Here is a 19,074-nt window from a genome sequence, read left to right on the forward strand (position 1 = left end):
TTCATACAATTCCTAGATTGATGAGTGTTGTATTAGACCTAGGTCTATGTGAGCATGAAAATTTCCTCCTCAATATGGTCCTACCAAACTACGCCTAGTCTACATACAATCCATGTCAGCTGGGTTCAAGTCTAGGCTCCTAGGTTCACATGATATCATGAAATAAAAGTTGACATTCCATGGAACACGATTTTGACAATTTAAACTAAGTTAGGCACACAATTGATCAGGCGAAGACAGGTCCCATCTCGGTCGCCAAACCTGTTATCATCGCAAAATTTTATTTTTGCAAGTCAAACTGATTGAAAAAGTTTTTGAAAATAACTCACCTCCATTTTAAAATGCAGGATAATTTCAAAGAATGGAACTCGCCTGTCGGTACGAGGTTCAACCGTTCCTGGTGCCTTTACCAAAGGTAATTGAATCAAGGATCAAGAGTGTGCTTAGCTTTGCTCAACTTGTCTAGATCGTGTACTATTTCCTAAATGCACAAAGAATCAGGCATGTGCTGTGAATTTTCTGAAAAATGCAGATTTGAAAACATGATGTTTGCCTCAGAGATTGAAATATTTGGACAATTCTTGGAAAATATGTCACTTGGAAAATCGTGAATTATGGTGAAAGAATATTTCTGAGAAAAATGAAAATCGATTTTTGAAGAATCCAAGTATTTTGTGAAAATGAATTTCTAAGGAATTTCAAATAACTGTGAAAAAACTTGATTTTTCTGAATTTAAACTTTGAAATTGAATATATAACTTGAAAAATCATGATTTTTGAACTTTGAAAAATACTTGAAATACCATTTGAGAGCTCAAAATTTTGATAAAATCAATTTCTGAGTAAGACTTGGAAAATTTTGAGAAAATCGATTTCTCTGGGCTGAAATTGGAATTTGTAAATGAATGAAATGAATGAATATGGATTTGAAAGACTTGATTTTGAGAAATTGAGAAAATCCTTTTGTATTTTTGAGAAATGCAGTGCATTTTGAAGTTAGCCTAAGAGTGTAGGCTGAATGTGGCTAATACGAAGATCACAAATCTGGGTCTTATTCGTATTCTGACTATGGACATAAATACGAATTTCACTGAGTTTGTCAACTCCCTAAGAGCTTGTGCACGTGCCATTCGTGTAGACCATGGTGAATTTGTAAAAAAATATGCATGAATGATGCATTCATCAGGTATTAAAATTTGTAGAATTAAACTATATGCAATGCAAATCCTAATCTAAGCATAAATTGAAATTCTTATTCCAAAGTTTATATTTAATTTACATCACTAATTGAATTTAAATACAGAAAAATAAAGTCTTCAATATCCCTACAAAACTAGAAAAACTTGTTAGTGAAGATATGTTGGCTTTTCTAAATTTATCTAGTAATATCTAAAAATCACTGGATTTTGCTAGATATAAGTCTTTTCCCCTAATTCCTTGAGATAAACATGATAAAATATGAAATAAAATAGAAGAAATATGAAAAGGATATTTGAAAAATCGAAATTAAGGTCAAAATGACCAAAATACCCCTGATAGCAAGACTATGGCCTTGAAACCAGAGTTTTCAGAAAGATATTTTGTAAAATACAACTTTTGAAATTCAAATAAGAATAAATTGAACCAAAGATGATATGATATGATTAAAAATGAAAAAAACAAAGTTTAGAATTTCGAAATTGAGGTCAAATGACCAAAATGCCCCTGATAGCAAGACTATGCCCTTGAAATTAGTGTTTTTTAGATAATATTTTGATAAAAACTTTGGGTTTAGGACTTAAATGAAATCAAATGACAGCCAAATTGACCATGAAGTGTCCTAATATGATCTTAAACATGAACAAAGTCTAAAAACATGAACTTATACATGAAAATCAAGAAATATCATGATTGATTGTGGAAGTGTTTCGAGATTGTGGAAGTGTTTCAAGATCCTCCGGGTACCCTGTTTTGCAATTTGATTGATTCAAGCACCAAACGATATCCAAAATTCATAAAAATTGACATGTGTAATCCTTGTAACTCTAGAATTGAATTGAAAACAGAAAATTTTAATTTTGACAAAAAATTTAATTAATAATTTGCATAAAATCATAAAATTTGCCATTTTTGCCTATGGATCTGTACCTGTTTCAGTGTTAGACCCGAATTAGAGATCAAAACACCATGAAAATTCCTAAAATTTTACAGAGATAAAGTAGAAAAAAACATAGAATCTCCTTTTTATAGATTGGAAAAATCATCTCCGATGAGGGCGATATCTTTCCGGCAATCTGGACTTAAATATAATGAATATAAAATTGATTAAAACAGATACTTCCGGTTTAAAATATAAAAATAAATAGCAGACTTAATCAATTTTTTTTGAAATTTCAGCAATAAATAGTAGACAGAAAATAATAAACTTTCCTTTTTACAGATCATAAATCTGATCTACGGTTGAAGATCTATAATCAGTATAAGTCGGATTAGAGTTTTGATAAATCATAACGAGTTTTAAAATATAGATCCGATTTTCTAATAGAGGAAAAATACCAAACAGAGGCAAAAAGTTATGAAAATTTTATAGTAAATAGCCTACATCAATACGAAGCTACTGCTTTTTACGGATCTTGAATCAAATATTGGGTAAAATAAATAATGTAACTGCAAGTTACCTATGAATTTTAATAACGATTTTAACGATTGAAAGTTATGGTTCAATCTTTTATTTTTCTGACAGGGTTCCCGAATTCCAAAACGTCTGATTTTTTACAGATCCTCAATGACATGTCCGTGTATCACATATAAAAAAATTAGTAATTTCTAATGAGTATTTCAATATGAACTAACATACTTTCTATTGATCTAAGATTAAAATATATAGAAATCTAAGAAACCCTAATAAAACATGATTTAATCAATGAAAACAATAAAAAAAACACTTGAATATATGATGATAGAAAATAAAAAGTACAGGGAATCCACGGTTAGAATTGATTTTGCCTTTGAAAGTGTGGATTTAACCCATTTAACGGGTAAATCGCGTATCTCATTGGCTAAGAATACGAAAAACATGTTTCTAAATGATCATAATGGATTAGAATCCCTGGAAAAATAATAAAACAAGGTTAGATCATCTTCTTGGACCATTCTTGAGGTTCTTGATGGTGATTCCATGGTTTAATCCATGAAAGGGAAGGCGCCAATGGTGGAATTCATGTTAAAACATGGAAAATATTAAATAAAATAAAAAAATATTATGAAAATCTTACCTTGAGGTTGCAGCTGCAATGGAGGAAGGAGGAAGGGCTGGAGAGGAGAGAGAAGCTCCAAGAAATCAAAAGGAGAGAGATAGGGAGGTCGACCCCCCTATGGTGCCTATTTATAAAAAAAAAAATAGGTTTTTTAATTTAAGAGTTTTAAAAGAAATGTACTCTAAGGGGGGGGGCAATTTTCCTGGAGGATTGCCTATTTACCCCTAGCCTAATTAACCCTAATTAACATCAAATTAAACTCCTAATTGTCCTAGAAAACCTCCAAATGCGGTGCCACCTAGTGTGGGCCCACATTTGGGTTTTTAAAGCTTTAATTAAAACTTTTTAAAAACTAATAGTTAAAAATCAAAGTTAAAAATGGATTTTTGATTCTCTTAAACCTCTAAGCTAACTAGGACACTGACTAACACTAGTCTAACCCTGACTTCCTCAAATGTGGCACCACCCCGAGTGAGCCCCACTTGAATTTTCAAAAACAATTTTAAAACTTAAAAATGAGAGGTTTTTCAAAAGTAGACTTTGAGATTGAAAGATTTGAAAAAACACAGAGTCCTGACTGGGTCAGAATTCCTCTGTATATGGCACCAACTAAGTGGGCCCCATATCGGGTTTTGAAAATTTGAAATAAAGATTGAAAATAGCTTTGAAAAGGGGTTAAAATCAATAATTGAAATTCAGAGGTTTGAAAATAGAGTTCTAATCGAATTGGAACTCCGGGCTAGAGTCCTAAAATTTTAGGACTCTGAGGTTTTATAATTTTAAAATCCAAATAAAGAAGTTTTTGAAATATTTTATCAGAAATGGAAAAATAAGTCAGAAAACGCAGTGAGGGTTAGAATCCTAACTCAACCAAAACTCTGAAATAAAGTCCTGAATTAACTGGACTCTGCAAGATGACCTAATTTTTGAAAAGCAAATGAAAAAGAATGAAAATAGAAGTAAAGACAAACTTTATAACAGACTCCTGACATGATTAGGACTCTGGGACAGAGTCCTGATCAGACTAAAACTCTAGATTTTTTTGGTATTTTCTGAAAAACAAATGAAAGAACTTATGAAAAAAGTGAAAACAATAACGAATATTGAAATCAAAACAGAGTCCTGATCCAACTGGGACTCTGGAAACAGAGTCCTGATTGAACTAGGACTCTCAGAATTTTGGATTATCTGATAAAACAAATGAGAGAATTTTGAAAAACAAGTGAAAACAACATAGAATTGAAGTTTGGTTTAGAGTCCTGATCTGATTAGGACTCTAAGAAGGAGTCCTACTTCGACTAGGACTCTGAATTTTTTTTGTTTTATGAGAAACAAATGATGATATTTAAACAAAGCTTTTGAAAACCAGTGAAAATAAAGTGAGAAAACAAACTTTGGATAGAGTCCTGATTTGATCAGGACTCTGGGATAGAGTTCTGATTTGATAAGGACTCTCGGATAAAACCTCAGAATTTTGAAATTCCATGATAAAGGTATAACAATTTTGATTCCTGAAAGGATAAATAAAAGGATTTTTGAAAGATTCTCTCAAAATTGAAATCAGGGTCAGAGTCCTGATCCAACTAAAACTCTTCAAATAGAGTTCTGGTTCAACCAAAACTCTGAGTTTTTTACTTCTCTTTGAAAGATTTTGAAAAGATTTGGTTAAAAACATGTAAGAATAACGATGAAAGATAGTCTTGATTCGATTAGGACTCTGAGAAAGAGTCCTAATTCAACTGGGACTCTAGAATTTTGTTCAAAAACAAAGGATTTTGATAGGTTTTCTCAAAAACTGGTAAAAGGGTAGTAAAAAATAGAATTCTAATCTGACTAGGACTCTGGAAAAAGAGTCATGATTCAACTAGGATTCTGGAAAAAGAGTCCTAATTGGACTAGGATTCTAAATTTTTTGCCAAAAATGGCAAGAATGAGCAAGGATATGACCACGACTAGTTTAAAATCAGAATAGAGTTTTAAAAAGATTCAAAAAGATGAAAATAGAGAGTCATGATCCAACTAGGACTCTGAATTTTTGATAAATAAAGGGATCCAGAAGTGACACCACCTAAATGGGTCTCATCTGAGAATTAAAATCAATTGAAATTGAGTTTAAAATGAATCCAGATTGTTTTCTGAGGAAAACATTTCAAAATTTAGGATCCATGGGGTTTGACAAATGGTAGAATGTCGATTCAAACCCCAGGTTTTGAAATTGACTTTGAAAGAAAAGTTTTAAAAGCTCGAATCTGGATTTAATATTTTGAAAACAAGAGTTCTGGATCTCGATAATGAGATGCAATGACATGCAATGTTATGCTATACAATGAAATGACATGCCAAATGCATGCAATGATATGCAGTGACATATGAAATGTAAGCACTGGATGAGAGTGAAAATTTGGGGTGTTTACATGCCCACACTATGTGGCGCCACATTAGGGTTATTTTAGGGCTTTGATTAGGGCTTAGATAGGTGAGTAGTTAGGTTAAATTCCTTTAAAAAAATCGTCCCTCACTAATGATTTTAGATAGGTTTCATAAAGGGCAAATTTGAAATTATAGAAAATCTTAATTAAACCTAATTTTTTTGCCTATTTAAAGAGGCTAGAGGGGAGGTCAACCCCTAAGGCTTTCTCAACAGTTTCTTGGACCCTCTCTCTCCTCTCAGCTGCTTCCTCTATTGCTGCAACATCCAAGGTAAAATTCCTTCATGATTTTTTATATTTTTTATTGCTTTTTTGGTGTTTTTCAATGGATTTCACCATTGGCGCCCCCTCTTTCAAGGTTTTAACCATGGATTCTCATCCAAGAACCCCAAGGTCGACCCAAGAAGATGATCTATCCTTATTTGGTACTATTTTTTGAGATTCTAATATGTTAGAATCATTTACCTTGTTGTTTTCATGTTCTTAACTGACAAAATATGAGATTTACCCGTTAAATGGGTTAAATCCATGATTTCAAAGGTAAAATTAATTTCATCCATGGATTCCCTGTTTTCTTTTTATTTTTTAGCATATTAATTTTTATTACATATATTTCAGCATTAAAATAAATTCTGTTTTTCTGTTTAGGTGTTTTTCATTGTTAAATCATGTTTTTAGGGCTTTCTTAGATTTTTCGTGTGTTTGGATTTTAGATCTGTAGAAATCATGTTGTTTCCTGTTTAAATATTTGTTAAATTTTTTTGATTTTTTTATATGTGATCCGAGTCTCTATAAAAAAATTAGAAGCTTTGGGATTCGGGAACCCTGTTAGAAAAATACAAAGTCAAATCGAGATTTTTGTTGATTAAAATCGTTATTCAAATTCAAGTATAACTTGTAGATGTGATATTTCTTTCATCCAATGTCCGATTAGAGATCCGTAAATTGCAGTGGCTTTGTGTTAATTTTGGTTATTTACTGTAAAATTTTTATAACTTTTTGTCATTGTTTGATATTTTTCCTCTATCAGAGAATCAGATCAACTTTTTAAAACTCATTATGATTTGTTAAAACTCTAATTCAACTTGTGTAGATCATAGATCATTAACCGTAGATCTAATCAATGATCTGTAAAAAGGGAAGTTCACTATTTATATGTATGTTATTCACTGTTGAAATCTCAGAAATTTTTGATGTATTTTTTTATATTTTTTTCTGTATTTCCAACCAGAAGTGCCTGCTTTGATCAATTTCCTATTCGTTATATTCAAGTACAAATTGCCGGAACGATATCTCGCTCACAGGCGATGATTTTTTCATTCTATAAAAGGGAGATTTTGTCTTTATGTCTATTATGGCTTTGTAAAATTTTATGAATTTTCATGGTGGATTGAACTCTGACTCGGGTTTGACACTGAAACTGGTACGTGCTCGCGGGTAAAAATAGCCTATTTGAAAGTTTTTTTTTAATTTTTGAATTGGAATAATGTCAAAAATATCTTTTTATGATTCCAATCTAATTTTAGGGTTATAAGAAGTTCATATGTCATTTTTTATAAATTTTGGATCTCATTTGATGCTTGGATGAGTTAAATTGCAAAACAGAGTACCCGTAGGATCCCAAAACACAGCCAAAAATCATGATTTTCATGATATTTCTAATTTTTGGGTATAAGTTCATGTTTTTAGGGTTTTTTCATGTTTATAATCATGCTAGGACACCTCATGTTCAATTTAGTTGCTATTTGATCTTATTTAAACCCTAAATCCCAAGTTTTACCAAAATATTTTCTGAAAACCCTGATTTTAAGGCCATAGTCTTGCTATCAGAGGTAAATTGGTCATTTGACATCAATTTCAAAATCCCTAACTTTGATTTTCTTGTTTTGAATCATATCATATCATTTTATGTTTGATTTGTTCTCATTTGAATTTCAAATTTTATATTTTACAAAATATCTTTCTGAAAACCTTGATTTCAAGGCCATAGTCTTGCTATCAGGGACATTTTAGTCATTTTGACCCCATTTCAAATTTTCAAAGTTTATTTTTATATTTCCAATTCAATTTCATCATTTATGTTTATATCAAGGAAGTATGAACTGGGTTTACATTTGGATGACATCCGATAATTTCCAATATTTTCGGATAAATCTAGATAAACCTACATTTTTGTGCTAACATGTTTTCTACTTTTGCAAGATTATTCAAGTAGAAGACTTAGTTATTTTAGTTTCTTTTCTTTATTCAAATCAATGTAAATATCAAATGTAATATTTGGAAAGATTTACATTTTCTGCTTAAAATAGGATGCATTGTATATAGTTTAATTCTGCAAATTTCAATATCTGATGAATGTATAATTCATGAATATTCTTTATAAATCCACCATGGTCTACACGTGAAAGTGCTATGAGATCAAGGCAACGAGCACTAGATGGGGGGGGTGAATAATGCTTTTAAATAGCATCTTCAAAATTTTGACGAATTTTACTTTGGAAAATTCGCAAAGCAATCACACAAAGAACACAAGAATTTATCTTGGTTCGGTCTTCCAGATCTACATCCAGTCCCCAAGCAAAACTCGCTTGAGATTTCCACTGTCAACCTTCTATAAACATAATAATATACAGACCAAATCCGATCTCACTTTCAATAACAATCCTACTGAAAGCAAACAACTCCTTTAAACCAAGGAATTCTTTCCTTTTACAGAAAAAAGAAATAATCAACTTACAATCAACCTACGAGTCTTTCTTATGAATGCAAATGAAATGCAATTGGATTTTGAGGTTGTTGAAATACTCAACTCACGAATTCACTGTCTCTCAAAAGAATTTGAGTGAAAAAATTCAGTGACAATATCAAGTGAGTGAGAAAATGAATATGAGTGAAAAGCAAAGAATAATTCAATGTAATTCAATTGGATTTGATATCATTCGATGTTTTTGAGTGTAGAATGCACTCATATTTATAGTTGAAAGATTTTATACGTTGAGGGTATAAAAGGGTGTCAAAACAGTCTATTTTGAACGATCAAAATGTTTGAAAAAATGAAGACACACCTTTTAAAAGTTACAAAAAATGGCAAAATTAGTCGACTGGAACAGTAGTTAGTCGACTGAAATCAAATATTAGCAGACTGACAGTTATCGTCGGTCGACTAATGTGTTTATCATAGTTGTTTGAAAATCTGAAGTTTTGAAACTTAGTTGACTAAAGAAAAAGTTAGTTGATTGATAATATCATCAGTAGAATGAAAAATCTTTCAGTCGACTGCTGCTAAATTTTCTGAAAAACACATGTTCTGTCTGGTCGACTGATAAAATCGTTAGTCAACTGCTGCTAAAGTTTCCAGAAAACAAACATTTTGTCCGGTCGTCTGATAAAACCTTTAGTCAACTAATTCAGAAATTTGACAGTTTTGCTTTAGAAAATTGGCGCGAAAGAGTTGGTTGACTGGTGAGTCTATTGGTCGACTAATAAACATGAAAAATTAAGTAAAGAGTTTTCTAAAATGATTTTCATGAAGGGTTCTTTTAGAAAAGTTTTTCTAAAGACTTTTTAGGTGAAATGTATTCAAAATATGCACTCTAAGTAAGGCTCTTACAAGAATCTAAGACATTTAATAGATTCTACATTTGCACAATAGTCTTCATAGATTCTTCAATTCTTGTCATCTTTCTTCATTGCCTTAGCTGAAATGCACTTGATTCACTTGTTCTGCATCAAAACCTTGTACTTGAAGTATCGTGTACGACTTCATTGTCGTAACAATCTCCCCTTTTTTTATGATGACAAACTAGTCAAAGATGGAGCATTTAGATGCATAGGTGGAGATTTTACTGCCCCTATCAATATGTTGCAAAACATAAGAAAGTTAGCACAATCAAAGCACATATATCACATATTGATTGTTTTGCATTTCCATCATTACTTCATGCATTTCTAAAACTTTTTCATGAAGGCAATTTTCAATGCTTTCACATGATGCAATTTCCATGTTTGTTTTTTTCTCATGCAAATTCCATGTGTCTTTTTCTCATGCAATTTACATGTGTCTTTTTCTCCCGCAATTTCCATCTGTGTCTTTTTCTCCCCCTTTGTCATAATTAAAAAGAGTAAGTGCAGACATAGCATAAGCAAAATGCAAATTCAAGTTCAAAATATTACAACCCAAAAAGTATCAAAGTTCAATAATGACAGTAAACAAAGTTCAAGAGAAGTGTTGCTTGATCATCTCCTTGAGTTCAGCAATATCCTTATGAATTGACGAAAGTTGTAGAGTCACATCTTCACGAAAAGTGTGTTGATATAGCTTCAAAGCTTCAATTTGTTGCAAAATTTCATCATTGTCTTGACTAGTAGAGACTTTCTTTCATTTTGCTTGAGATGAGGGTGTCACAGGAGATGGTGATGGTTCAGAGGGTTCAGTTTAATCAAAATTTAAAGGAGGTAGATATTTGATTTCCATTCGTTTAAAAATAGTTTGATCAAAGAACTCCTTTTGTTCAATATATTTTTCATTGGTTAGGGGTACTTTGAAATATCTGAAAATACGGGTAAGAAGACATCCACACGGAAGAAAGGGTTTTTGTTTCCACAAAGTAGTAAAATACACGTTAGCCCAATTTACATAAATATTTTCAAATAAGACGTAAAGAGCCGTAGAGAGATCTGTGGAATAGTAATCAAAAGATCCAGTTGTAGGTAGAACATTGTGGGCAAGAATTCATCCAGCAATGTGAGCACGAGTTTGAAGATTGGTATTCTTGAAAGAAGGACAATGAGGTGCACCGCGAAGAAGAATTTGTTCAAAAATTCTTTCATCATTAAGTTCAATAGTATTGAAAAGAGTTTCTGGAGGTAGAATATCTAGGATTTGTCTAAGAAGTTTAGAATCAAACTCAATTTCAACATCGCGAACAAGAGAGAAAATAAATCCAGTTTCATGATCAATTTATAAATTAGTGTAAAACAAATGGATCAGTAAAGGATAATGAAGAGGGTTTGCACCGGCGTCAAAAAGGTGTGAAATGCCTATGAATAATTCTCTGATTTTGTAGCGAGAAAATAGGTGAAGCAGAACATTTTGGCCTGGTAAAATAGAAAGTGCAGAAATCAATTCAAAAGTATCATATAAAAGAGGATTTCTGAGTAGTCTAAGAGAAAATCCATGACGTGCTTGTGGTGTAGATGAAGGGGAACCTTGTGCGGAGGCTGTTTTTTGACGAGGCATGGTTTATTGAGAGCAAAACAGATTCATCTGTCAAAGAGAATCATTGTCGCAGAGAGTGATTGATCAGCTAGGTCTTTGAGAGGAACGGGTCGAGACGCTGTTGATGTCAGCTTTCCAATGACGTCCGGTGGGAGGAAAAAGTTGTCTGGCATCGTAGAGCATAGACAATGCTGCAGAATCACTTTTGTCGCGGCAAGAAGGTTTCGGCAAGAGATTAAAATCTCTTAGGATTTGTGGAGGACGGTAGCTATCCGTCGAAGAAAAACTAGAGAAGCCTTCGTGCGATGCGGACGATGCTCCGTTGATACGCTGGAGAGGATATGATGGACAATAGACCTTCACCAATCATGATCTTTGTTAGTGGCCAAATTAATCGGCGGGAGCAGTCCACCAAAAAGGGATGTCGAGTTTCCACGGATTTTAGGCAAGAGGGAAGAAGCGATAAAGGGTTCGGCGAACAGGAAATGACACGGTGGATGATGGCAGGTGAGAAGATGTTGTTGCAAGCGTCACAAGCGTCGTCTTCTGTCACGACAAGAGGATTCCGGCGAGGAGGAGTTCGTCCGACACTCCTAGTTTTTTTGGAAGAGAGAGAGAAGAGAAAGAGGGTTTTGTTTATGAAAAGGGAAAAACACACAGGCGTAAAAACGAAACGGTGCAAAAAAAAATGAAGGGGTAACGGGTCCCTTAAAAAAAACTTAAAAAAACAAGGGCGTAAAAACGATTGCCCCTTTTAAAAAAAATCCAAGGGGTATCGGGTCCCTTAAGTTAAAATTAAAAAAAAAACATCAGTCGACTAGAATTTTATCGGTCGACTAAAAATGTGCGATTTTGAGATTTAAAATTTTTTTTAAAACAAATTTAAAAATCTAAAAATGAGCAAATGCCTAGTTCTCTCCTAATTTTCATAAAATCCTCATTTTTAAGTGGTTTAGTGAAGATATTGGCATGTTGTTCATTAGTGGGTATAAAATTTAACAAAATATCTCCTTTTAACATATGATCTCGTAAGAAATGATGTTTAACTTCAATATGCTTAGTTCTTGAGTGCGGAACAGAATTTTTCGAAAGATTTATAGCACTAGTGTTATCACAATAAATAGTTATTGTGGAGTAATTCAAACCAAAATCTTTTAAGGTTTGTTTCATCCATAGTACTTGTGAACACGCTAAACTAGCCGCTATATATTCCGCTTCAGTTGTTGAGAGTGACACTAAATTTTGCTTTTTACTAAACCAAGAGACTAAGGAATGTCCTAAAAAATGACAAGTTTCGCTAGTACTCTTGCGATCAGATTTGCTTCTTGCAAAATCTGCATCACTATATGAAACTAAATCGAAAGAAGATGATTTTGGGTAAAACAAACCAAAATCTGAAGTATCTTTCAAGTATCAAAGAATTTGTTTTACTGCAGTTAAATGAGATTCCTTCGGATTAGCTTGAAATCTAGCACACATACAAACACTAAACATTATATCAGGTCGACTAGCAGTTAAGTATAATAGAGATCCGATCATACCTCTATAGAGCTTAGTATCTACATTTTTACCATTTTCATTTTTGTCAAGAGAAGTAGTTGTGCTCATAGGATTTCTTCTTGATTTTGATGAGTCCATCTCAAATCTCTTAAAAAGTTCTTTTGTATACTTAGCCTGGTTGATGAAGATTCCTTCTTCAGTTTGTTTTATTTGAAGTCCAAGGAAGTAGTTCAATTCGCCCATCAAGCTCATTTCAAACTCTTCCTGCATAGCTTTAGCAAATTCTTTACAAAGAGAATCATTAGTAGAACCAAATATTATATCATCAACATAAATTTGTACAATAAGAATATCTGAATTAAGATTTTTAATAAATAAAGTGGAGTCTACCCGACCAATGGAAAAAACAGATTATTCTAGAAAATTTTGTAGTCTTTCATACCACGCTCTTGGTGCTTGTTTGAGTCCGTACAAAGCTCTTTTTAATTTGTAGACTTTTTCTAGATATTTCTCATTTTCAAAGCCTGGAAGTTGCTCTACATAAACTTCTTCATTGATGTGTCCATTTAATAATGCACTCTTAACATCAATTTGATATAACTTAAAATTCATGTAACTAGCAAAAGAAAGCATCATTCAAATTGACTTCAATCAAGCCACTGTGTGATCATCGTAAAATATTTCTTCTTGTATTCCTTCTTTTTTTTCTCTTTTCCTTTCTAACCTAAATTTTCCTTTTTTGAAGTGAAAATAAAAGACAGAAAAGAAGAGAGAAGAGAAAAGGAAGAAGAGAAAGGAACTCTTTTGCGAAGGTCTCACTTGACCTTAATTTCGAAAATATTTAAAAAAAATTACTCGCCTCCGTTTTGAAATATTTGCAAGAAAAATGGAGAGACGGGATTCGCTTGTCGGTACGAGATTCGACCGTTCCTGGTGCCTTTAGCAGGGGTAATCAAACCAAGGATCGAAATTATGCCTTTTGCTTTGCTAAAATATTATCTAAGATTTTATTCTAAGTCTAAAGTGCACAAAGAATCATGCTTGTGCAATGCAGATGTAGAGATGTATACTTTTTTAGAAGAATAATTTTAGAACTTTTGGGATTTATCCAAGTGATTTTGAAATTATGAAGAAGTGAATTTTGAAGATTGACTTGGAAAATTTAGATTTTGAATCTAACTGAAGATTTGAAATAGATCTTAAAGAAGAGACTTTGAGTTTTGAAATAATTAAAGATTGAGATAGATCTTGAATTGAAGAATGAAGAATGAAAAAAGAAGCAAGAAAGGAGAATTGGAATTGAGATAGAAATTTTGAACTAAAAAATGAATTTTAAAGTCGAAAATGGACTTTGAATTTGAGGTTGAATCTAGAATTCGAAATTGAGATGAAATTTTGAAATGGGGTTGAATTCTGGATTTAAAGTCTGAAATTAGAATGTGATCTTGGATCTAGGTAGAATTTAGAAAATTTGGAATTGAAATTAGAAACCTAGATTAAATTTGAAAATAGAATTGGATTGAAGAAATCCAAATGGAATTCAAAATAGAATCAGATTTTAGAAACCCAGATGAAATTTAAAATGGAATTGGATTTGAGAAATCCTAAATCGATTTGGAAAGGAGGATAGAGAATGAAACTTGATTTTAAAATTGAAAATTTTGAAATCAGGTGATGAATCCGGGAATTCCAAAGTTGAATTGAACTTTGAAATTTTGATCTAAAATGTTAAATTGAATTTGAAATTGAATCCTGAATTTGGAATTTCAAAGTTGAATTGAACTTTGAAATTTGATTTGAGTTGGGAATTTGAATTTTGAATATAAAAAATGAATTTGAAATTTCAAAGTCAAATTGGACTTTGAAATTGAAGTTTTAATTTTTGAAATAAGATAGAATTTGAGAATAGAAAAATGAATTTGAATCTCTAGATAAGAATTGAAGATTGATTTAAGAAATGAAGAAGATATTTTGAGAATTATCTCAAAATCACTTGGATTTTGAAATAATATAAAATAATTTGAAAATATGATGTAATTCTATCATAAATGATGAAATGAATTAAAGGATTTAAAAATTAGATATTGAGAAGCATATTTTATTCATTAGGAGAATTAAAATAAGATTGAAGATATAATACATCTCTGACTATGGTCATAAAATGTATTATAAGATAATCTATATTTAAATTCAAATGAAGAATAAAACACATTTTGGTGTCTTTCTTAGAGTTTGAAATGAAATTAAATTCCAATATATCCTTACTATAGCCATTAAAATTTCAAGTAAAACTCTAATAAAGGAGGAAAAATTCAGAAAATATGATGATTTTGAAAAGAGATCCAGTGTGGATCCAATGTTATTCCATAAAAGATGAAAATCATAAGTTTTGTTCATACCTTGACTATGGCCATTGATGCAAATCATCAACTTAGGGTTTAATCACCTCTTATTAGAATGGTGCACGTGCCATTCGTGTTCTCATTCGTGAATTTTTGAAATAAAAGAGAGAAAATGATATGAAGCAAGCAATTTCTAAAATATATACCTGCTCATGCATTCTAATCTAGTGCAGGAAGTGTAAAATTCTCATTATTCTATCATTGTAATCTAGCTATTACAAATTGAAATGTAAATTACAACTTCGAAACTAAGGAAGGAAATAATATTTTTCCATACATTCTCTGCAAAGAAATGGGTTAGCATAAGGTAAAAAAATGCAAAATACAAAGAGAAAGCGAAAATATCACGTTTAGATTAAAAAGCTTATGATTAAGCCTAAACCTAAAAAAAAAAAATTACATGCAGATACAATGCCTAAGCTAAAAATGCATGCCGTGAAGATGTTGCACAGAATATACAAAAGAGTGGGGTGCCATGATGTCATGTAATATGATGCAATGCCATAGATGAATTACAAAACAAGAGGGGTAAGTCTTTACTGCTTGTAAGTATGGGAAATGGGAAAGGGTGATGGCCGTGGTGTATTAACATACAAAGCATGAAAATGTTATGCTAACAGAAGAAGGCAAAGTGGATAAAATGCCCTATGGCAGATACACTAAGATGAAATGATGGGCACGTAGTGGGTAATATAAATAAGCAATAGGTGCTCAAATATATATGACAGTGGGTTAATGGGGAAGTGGGTGCGAGCTGTAGAGAAATGCAAATACTAAATTCACTGTGTGTCTTATACAGGTTCTAAGTGACATTTCATTGGTTATTCAGTGTTGTAGTTATGTATATAAAAAAAACAAAAAAAAAAATCACACAAAAATGTAGTTAACTAACATGTGTGATACGATTGATGCATGCAAATGAGCATATGTAATGTAGCTAACATAGGGAATTGGATCTACTGTAACAGGTGCTGGGAGGCTACGGGTAAATGTGGATGAGTGTGAGGGTTTCATGTATATATAACAAGGATATACGGTTGGAGAAGATGAAGTGTTGTACACAGGGTATGTTCAAGTGTTGCTGCGGAAGTCGCAGCAGGTGGTGTGCTTGTGATAAGTGGTGCAAGTGTACAACATTGAGGTGAGGAAGGTGGGTAACATGATGGAGATGTGTATTAATGAACAAAAATGCAACAAAGGGTGGCCTTGTTGCAATGAGTTGTATTGTTGTAGGTAGATACAGAGTGGAATGTAGGGTGCAAGTAATTAGCATAATGGGGTGAATGGTGCAGTTAACAGATGGGTGTTAATAGGAGGATGATAGTGAAGGTTGGTGATGGTGAATGTGTAAGTGATTGTAAGTGTTGATGTGTAGTGTAGGTGGGGATAATACATATGAGGTGGTTAGTAGAAAATGATAAATTACAAGGTAACGGATATTACAGGAAATGTATGTGAAGCAGGGTGGGTAGTATCATAGACATACAAATATTCTGTGCTTGGGTGATAAATTAATCAAGGACCTAATATAGTTAACTTTGAACAGGATAATCGAGAATCAAATTGCAACCATCATGACTGATACTCGTACCTTTCTTGAAAATGGAAGTAGTCTGGAAAACCCAGATCTTGGCTACTCTAAATCTACCTGCAAGAGTTTGCTAACATGTTATTCAATCCGAATTTCAATATTCTCTGATGTTGTTATTTAAACTTCTTGGTCCCTCATCTCCTGATAATCTCACCACAACTTTAGGAGCCAAAATCTAAGGAAACTGGAGAGTTCTGAAGAACATAATAGATTACAACATCCCATTGGGTTGTTGTATTATAAACACTTGGGGTGTTGCTAAAGAGCACAGGTGCTGGAATTGTTGTTGGGTATGCCACTGCCTCTGGCACTATTGTGATTGTCCCTGCTATTGCTATGAATAAGAGCTCATCGCACCTTGTTGCGAAGAATCTAATTGCTTTGCTTTGCAATGGATCTAGATTAGATCCAGTCTGTAGCACACTCCTCAAGCTTTGTTAAGAAGCTGGGACTCCCATATGCTGTAAGAGGCAGGATTCTATGCTGCATGACTGCCACAATACTGGATCGCATTTACTGAGTTCTGCAGATTCACTGACTGCATTTGGTTGGGATGACTCTCATGCTGCTATGTTTGAGAAGGGCATCTTATATGCATAGTTCACCACATGGATATGCTATAATATTTCACCACATGATCTGAGATTTCTTGAAGATTTTAAAGAGGATGTACAGGGGCTATACAAAATTATTAAGATGTAAAATGCAGAGATACAAGTATACAGATGCGACTGGACCACAAATGTATGAATGCAAAATACAAGGGATGTCATGGGTAGGCAAGTAAGTGACCAATCTAGATTTATGTGGGTGTTTGCATGCAGTGAATGGGCTTCAATATGATGACAGGTACTGTGGTGGGATGTAAGAATGAAAGTAATATCTATCATTACAGCATACCCCTTTGAAATTGCAATGAAGTAAAACCCCTCACGTCTGATTGATTTTGATTCAGGGTAAGCTATGGATGGAGAGGGGAGTTCATCAAAAGGATTAGATACAGACTGGCAATGTGACTTAAAACAAAAGGCATCTGATGGACCAGCATTATACATAATGACACGATCCAGCATGAAGTGCCCGGGCGAAGCACACATTCTGCTGAGCCTCTAATCCCTATATTTCATTAAAACCAGAGGAAATTTTTGCTAAATGACCCAATAACCAGATGCACTAAGGGCTTGATCCCACAAAACCGATTCATATAAAAGAACCTTACGATGAGTCAGTCATATGGCGAGCCTTGTTATATGATTGAAATCAGCAAATCGATTATACATGGTGAACACCCTTCATGAATCGGATGAAGCAGGGGATGACATTAATGCTAAGGAGTAAAACAGAGATGACCCAACTGCTAATCTATGGGGAAGGTAAATCGTGGAATTTAAAATAGATCAATGAAAATAATCGCCTAATTGGATTTAAATTACTTTTGACAATGGAGACGCAATAACGAATGATAAGCAAACCAAGACAACAATGAATATAGCTAATATCTTATTGTAGCATGCAAAAAATCAAGATGGAGGAAATCAAAGATATGAACAAAAGCAGAAGATCAAAGGATAATGAGGACAAGAAGACGAGATACCAACGAAAATGACAAGCAGTAAAAAAAAGAAGAAGATTAAAATAGAAAGTGAGCCATACGAATGCAGAAAAAGGAATTATAAACTAGGTAAAGCGTACATAAATATCAAGGAATTCAGAGACGAACTAAGAAGAAGAAAGAAGGAGAAAAAAATTTGTTGGAATGATTCATTCCATTTGATATCGCACGCCTAGGTCGATGCTGCAATTGTGCAGCCCGATCTTCTAGATTGTGCTTCGAGGTATTTTGATAAGGAACAAAGTAAAGAAGACAAAACAAAGAAGAGTCATGGTTAAAGAATTTTCAGAAAAAGGGTACAGGGGGAAAGTGAATGGCTACTTACCGTGGCTCTGTAGAGATTCTGAAAGAGGGAGGAGTTCAGTTGCAGAATTCCTTTCAGAACTAGTGGAGAAGAACAGGGATGCTGGGGCAAAGAGGCGATGCAGTTGAGGCACAGAGGTGCTGTGAAACAGTTTAGCTGAAACGAAATGGATTTCCGCTGATTAGTTTCTTTGTTGTTTTCTGTAGGGCGATTCTGGAGTTTTCGATGAAAATAAAGGAAAAAGAAGAGGGAAAAAAGGGGATCGAGAGGAAGAAGAAGGTTATTATACGCAATGGAGGGGTGAAGAGACGATGTCGATGGCTTCCCCGGCGTGCCCCTTTTAAAAAGGAACTTGCAGTAAATTAAAGCTTTTATTTTGGGAAAATCACTGGTATCTTTTAGGTTTATGAAGAGGTTGGCTAAGGGGTGTATGGCATCTTAGTTTTAGATAGTTAATTATTTATTACTTTTTAACAGAAAATAGGAGAGAGAGAGAGAGAGAGTGTAGGCATCCTAGTTTTAGGTAACAAATTATTTTATTTTATTATACCTTTTTATATGAAGATAGGAGACAGAGAGCATGTAACCCTCGGTGTTTTTGGGAAAAAATACAAATGTTTCGACAAATTTCATAATTACATACCAAAAAAATGGCATGAGAGTCATTTAAAAAAAGATCATAAAGATATAAAAAATTTGGCATCGAATATCCCTGCTTCTACTTTTATAATGAAAAGCAAATAGTAGTTATCGGAGTTAATGCATGTATACAATGGGCCATA

The 19,074-nt window shown here is 33.0% G+C and overlaps 1 protein-coding gene across 1 annotated transcript in view; it reads right to left on the bottom strand.

Moving 5' to 3' along the window:
• The window catches only part of LOC149811996 (asparagine synthetase [glutamine-hydrolyzing] 3-like), a 208,426-nt gene extending 189,839 nt beyond the window's left edge, over positions 1–18,587 (bottom strand). Inside the window, exons 1-2 of the mRNA XM_089993909.1 lie at positions 18,582–18,587; positions 18,314–18,448 (exon numbers count right to left, since the gene is read on the bottom strand). The gene's annotated coding sequence lies outside the window, so the exon portion shown is untranslated. The remainder of the gene's footprint in view (positions 1–18,313; positions 18,449–18,581) is intronic.
• Between the last annotated feature and the right edge of the window lie 487 nt (positions 18,588–19,074).

Source organism: Nuphar pumila, chromosome 17 (genome assembly GCF_984573655.1).
Source record: "Nuphar pumila chromosome 17, dmNupPumi1.hap1.1, whole genome shotgun sequence".
Lineage (NCBI taxonomy): Eukaryota > Viridiplantae > Streptophyta > Magnoliopsida > Nymphaeales > Nymphaeaceae > Nuphar > Nuphar pumila.